The sequence below is a fragment of the Rattus rattus genome, chromosome 6, assembly GCF_011064425.1.
Source record: "Rattus rattus isolate New Zealand chromosome 6, Rrattus_CSIRO_v1, whole genome shotgun sequence".
NCBI lineage: Eukaryota > Metazoa > Chordata > Mammalia > Rodentia > Muridae > Rattus > Rattus rattus.
Genome location: NC_046159.1, coordinates 19649593 through 19655628, shown reverse-complemented (window position 1 = coordinate 19655628; position 6036 = coordinate 19649593). Strand labels below are relative to the sequence as shown.

The window sequence follows — 6036 nt, the reverse complement described above, 5'->3', positions numbered from 1 at the left end:
AGTTTTGAAATAATTTTAGGAAAACAGTGGTATTGTCAAACATGATAATTAATTTAAAAATTTTAGAGAAAATTGACAAATTCTTAGAAAATATACCCGACCAAAAGCAAACAGAGGGGAAAGTAGCATTTATATCACCACTAAAGTGCGAATGAGAATTACAGCATCTCCCCCAAAAGAAAACACCTAAAAAAGGATATTTTTCTAGCAAGTTCTGTCCTACATTCAAGAAAAATTAATTCATTGGGAAAATAGCTCATTGGGAAAGCGTGTGTGAAACTCTGAATTCATTCCCAGGCATGGGCATACACACACACACACACAGACACACACACACACACACACACACACACACACACACACACACACACACACACACATACACAGATGGTGAAGGAGGGCAACAAAGTCAAACACGTGGATCCAAATCATTACAAACCCTTCAAGTAAACACCCCCAGGAGACGTTACCAGACTGGGAATCTTTGATGCTAAAACAGAAAAGTAAAAGCTAAGTGTAGGTTACAGGATTATAATCTTGGCAATGTGGAAACTGAGCGAGGAGAATCATAAGTTCAAATGCAGTCTGGGCAGCATAGCAAGATTACAGGCAACAGAGGCTACATAACTACACTCTGTCTCAAACAGAAAAGGAGAAAAGTCATAAAGTTAGGAGAAAGCCAGGAACATGTGGACGTGATTCAATATCACATGAAATGTAGAACAAAATCCAAAAACGGTTTAAGAAAAGAAGAATCATGACCACATTCCAGCTTTTCCTAGGACCCAAAGCTGATCTTGTTAAATTAAAAGAGAAAAATTTTGCAGTTGTCGCAAGAGAGAGAGAGAGAAAGAAGAAAGAAAGACTGAAAAGACAAAAAAGACCAACAAACGAAAAACCTGTAACAAAAACAAACAAAAAACCTGGAAATGTAACCATTCCAATAATTAAAAAAACCAAACAAAATCTCTAAGAAGGATAACAGGAAACATCATTGACTAATAAAACCTCGACAGTGGTGGAGAATAGTCAGAAGATGCCTTTAAACATCAGGAAGAGCGACATGAATAATTTCCATAGAGGCTAAACACCTTGTCAAGGTTCCAACCAGAACAGCCAGGCTGCTGAACATAAATTCAAGAACTAAAAACACGGTTTTGCAGGGTTTAACCATGGAAGAGAAGGCTGCACAGAAAAAGTCCTCCATGTCTGGCTCCTTCAGAGATTCACCGCTTCTTACTCAAGTTTTGCTCTAGTAAATGAGAGGCTTTTTTATTAAAGAAGAAGACTGAGCAGGACCAACCCAGAAAGAATTCCCTAGATAAGGCCCAGGCTTTTGTTAGCTGGGTAAAGGATTACATAGGCAAACTTATAAAGTTACAATTTGGGGAAAAGTAACTGCCTGCACCCTGGATTTTGGATATGTCCAGTAGGTAGGAACTCACAAGCAAGCAAGCAGGTGTATTGTACAAAGCAGAACTGAACATTATTAGGCCTGTTTAATCTAGGTGACTCATCACTCTGTAAATAGCCTAGGCATTGAAATATTTTTGAAACAATTCAGCAACTTTGCAGAGTAGCTCAGCCACACCAGGAAGTGGTCCATCTCAGGCTACCTGATAGGGTATATATTCTGAGATAGAGTCATATCCTCATGGACTATGCTAGCTAAAAAAAGCAATTCTGTTTTTGCAAGCCTAGCACAATAAATTTATCCTCTAAATATAAAGTTCACCATCACAAAAGCAGGCCTGTTAGGGTAAATGTAAGACCGATGTGGTAATATGAAAAATTTCTTCAGTATGGGGAACAGATCCTCCAAGGTGTAATAAGAAAGAAGAGAAAGAAGCCTGGCACAAACAAAATGACTATGGAAATAATCACAAGAAATTCATACCTTTTACAGAGAAAAAGTACATTTTCCCTCACAGTAAAACATTGGTATAAATATATTTTGCACAACTTGTTGATATTTTCAGTGAAAAACAAACAATATGTGTCTCAATTCTTTTCTCTCACATTTTATAAAAACATCTCCACACTTTTGAGAGTAGACCACGGAGCTGCTCAAGGCCCAGAGATGGATCAGTGGTTAGGAGTGCTTGCTGTTTAATCATGGCGGCTGGAGCCTGGGGATCCCAGGCCTCAGGGAACACACAACTCTGCAACTCTAGCTCCACTTGTCCTCCTCATTGCTTAGGGAGGAGTTCAGGGCTTGAGTTATTGCTAGGTTGTAGCAGAAGTAGCGAGGTGTTCTTCTCAAAGGAGTCTTTGAAAAGGTGAGGTTTTCTATTCTCTCTTAGGATGTATCCATCCTTGTGAATTTGGCACTAGTTTCCCAGTTTCTAATACCAAACACTGAACCATTCCACTATTCATTCACTCTGAAGGAATTTCCACAGGCAGGAAAGCAACTCAAAAAGTCTCAGATTATCCCTAAACTGATCAGATTCACTAGGCTCTTGCCCTGTCAGAGTGAAAGGAAGTTGAGCTGCAAAAGAAGACTCTCAAAGGAACCACCTCAGACCAGCTGTCTTGAAGAAGTTTAGGACAACTGAGGCACCTGAAAGGACATTAAGCCATCTACAGGCTGAAGTTTCCCCAGGTTCCAGCTTGTGAGCTGACACCATGCCGGGTGGGCTTGGTGATGCAGCTGTCTTTGAGTCATTTCTGCTCCCTATAAGAACCCCACCCATATTCCTATAAGTAACCCAATAAAACCATTGGTCACCAAGTAGGACTTTGCAGTATGGGCACTTTGCTCTGTCCTGGGTTCTTTATCTAGGAGAGAAAAGTTTTCAAGTTTAATACCTGAGAGGTTTTAGTAAATTGCAAAATTCTATGTATTCTTTGTTATTAGCAAGCCCATTGTGAGAAGATATGTTGAAGGGAACTTATTTTGTTTCCTCTAATTGACCATGATGGGGCAGGGTCCTAAAGACAAAATGTACCTCATCAGACAGTTAGATTATGCTGAGGTGATGGGGGAACTCTCCTCTGCTAAAGTGAACTGAGCTATGTATCATTCATTCAAACTTCCACTCTGGCAAGAGAGTGCTTTGAAATACTGACTTAGTTAGTAGGGGAGAGTCAACCCTCCAGAGAACGTTGGTTTGCCTTCTTCAGGTGACATCACAACCAGCCATGGAACCTTGAAGGCTGTGCTTAGGGGCAACCCCTGATTTAGGTATCATTTCGTGAGGTTGCCTCCAAGTGTTAGCTGCTAGGTTTAGACCTGGTGCCTTACTAGTGATTTGAATAGACGATCAGTCTCATTTGAAAGTTTTTTTTTGATTTAGCTGCTCACCCAGAGCCAAAGAGTTGCTTTTCTCTTTCACATCTTAAAAGCCGCACCCTCAAAACACCTAGCCAAGCCGGGTTCCATGTGGCAACCTAAACAGCCCGGGTGTGGCATGAAAACCCGAACCTTCAGAGGACAAAGTCGAAAGCGAAAACCGGACCAAAGTGGGGTGAGACCGAGTCTGAAGCTTGGGGACCAAGTCCATCAAGAACTGCCAAGATGGAACACAAATGGTGTTTCAGAAGCCTGAAAAAGCTCAGAAGAAGATCTGTCAGGAGCACCAAGACCAAAACTTAAAAAAGAACAGCTCTGGCAAGGGTCAGACAGAAAACCCAGGAAGAGGGTTCAGGAAATATCAAACCCCTAGAGGGTCTGCCAGTTGGAGAAGTCAGGTGAGGGAGGCAAGTGTCGCAAGCGAATCCTATTCTGTCCTACAGGAAAAACAAAGCCCCCTAAACGGTAAAGTGCATGCTAGGTCACTTGAACAGCTTCAAGGTGGCCATCCTGTGAGGTCTGACCACTGGCCTCACCCAACCTTTTCTGACACCTCCAACAGCAAAAGGTGGAATGCCAGGGCATCCTCGGATCAGAAACAGCTCAGGGAGATGGACAGTCATCGACAGAGGTTCTCTACCAAAAGAGAGAAGAGGTGCAGAGAAATGTGTAGGGGGGGAATAGCTTGAGCATGGCTTGCTGGGGCACAGAGAATGCAAACATCCTGGACAGTGGCGTATGTAGGTTACTTCCCAACAAGATGGCAATACTTGCAGGAGAGAAAAAAAGGCTCTCCCAGAGCAAAAAACAACCAAGAAAAAAGAATTTACAAAAAGAAATGGAAAAGGAAGTTGAGAAAGCATTGGGTTCGAGCCAGGAAGAAATCCTCAGTACGGGATTCAAGCTCAAAAATCAATTGAGGAGATATGGACCCTCAAGAACGGTCAGTGGCTCAATGATGAGGTCATCAATTTCATGAATCTTCTGGTTCAGAGAAATGAAAACCAAGGCTACCCTGCTTTCATGCCTTTAGCATCTTTCTTTTTACCCTCGCCAAAGCATGGCGGTACACCCTGTGAAAAAGATGGACCCGAGGAATCAATCTTTGAAAAAAAGAACTTATCTTGGTGCCTATTCACCAGAGGGTCCATTGAGCCTGGTGGTAATCATTTAAGAAAGCTAAGCATTGTCTACCCGATTCAATGGGTCAGACAGGGGAAAATATCTGTGAGACCATCTTCCACTATTTACAAAATGAGAGCAAGACCCTAAGGGATACATCGAGCTGGACCCTGTGGAGGGAAGCAGTACAGCTTAACTTCACAGGAGATCCTCAACAACTGAATGGGAGCTTATCAGGATGTTCACCTGCAAATATGCAGATTACATCTCTAGAGACCAACCAGACCTTTTCAGCAACATGCCCCCTTTCAGGAAGAGGATGGGGGAACTGCACAGTCACTTACTGTAAAAACATCCACCTGGTTGCTATGGCTCCCGCCTGGCCCTTTTCCATCCATGTTTCTAATGTACCTTAAGTGATGAGTTGAAGAGACTTAAACAGGTACTGAGCTGTCTGACCGATGGAGCCCAATTTCTTCAATATTGTCCTAATACGGGTGGGTCTGCTGCCCTAATGCCATCTCTAGAACGCATATAACTGGTCACCAGCTTAGAAACTGCCACTGTCCAACTCCACGCAAGACTACGTACGCTCAAGAAATACTATTTTAATGCTGAATTCTACTAATGAATTGGTGTTTTTGTTTGTTTCTTTTGTTTGTGTATTTTGTTTTTTTCATTGTTTTTGTTTTTGTTTTCGTTTGTATTTTTTTGGTTTTGTCTATTGTTGTTTGGTTTTTATTTTTTTTGGTTTTGTTTTGGTTTTGGTTTTGTTTTCCCAATGAATTCAGGTTTCTTGAATGTAGGACAGAACTTGCTAGAAAAATATCCTTTTTTTTTGGTGTTTTCTTTTGGGGCAAAAGCTATAATTCTCATTCACACTTTAGTAGCGATATAAATGCTCCTTTCCCCTCAGTTTGCTGAGGTTATATTTTCTAAGAATTTGTCGATTTTCTCTAAATTTTTAAATTAATTGTCTTGTTTGACAATAGCACTGTTTTCCTAAAATTATTTCAAAACTTTATTGGTATTAAGTTAATTTAGTGTTAAATGTTAAACGTGGGAGATTTTGTTAGATTTTTCAAGTCATCATTAGACAGGTGTGGTGGTTTGAATAGGTTTGTCCCCCATAGATTTTTGTGTTTGAATGTTTGGCCCATGGGCAATGTTATTATTAGGAGGTGTGGCACTGTAGGGGTGAGCTTTGAGGTCTCCTATGCTTAAGTTAAACTCCTATCCAGTGTCAAATTCCAGTGTCTTCCTGGCTGCCTTTGGATCAAGAAGTAGAGCTCTGTGCTCCTCCAGCACCATGTCTTCCTGTACACTGCCATATTTCCTGCCATGACATTAAGGGACTGAACCATTAAACCTGTAAGCCAGCCACAATTAAATGCTGTACTTTTATAAGAGTTGCCTTGTTCATGTTGTCTCCTCACAGCAGTCAAACTATAAAGATAGGATATTTTATACTAAATGTTTAAAAAGCTAAGTTTTATCTTTTTCTCTTGCTAAATTTTTGTTTCTTTTGATTTTTGAGAAAGGATTTGTCCCTGTAGTCAGGGCTGGTGTAGAGCTCATCAGTGTCCCAGTGCTAGAATTACAGCCCTGAACCACTATGC

At 41.1% G+C, this 6036-nt stretch overlaps 1 pseudogene; it reads left to right on the top strand.

The window, feature by feature from the left end:
- Positions 1 to 4124: 4124 nt before the first annotated feature.
- LOC116903228 lies at positions 4125 to 4766 on the top strand (annotated as a pseudogene).
- Positions 4767 to 6036: the final 1270 nt, after the last annotated feature.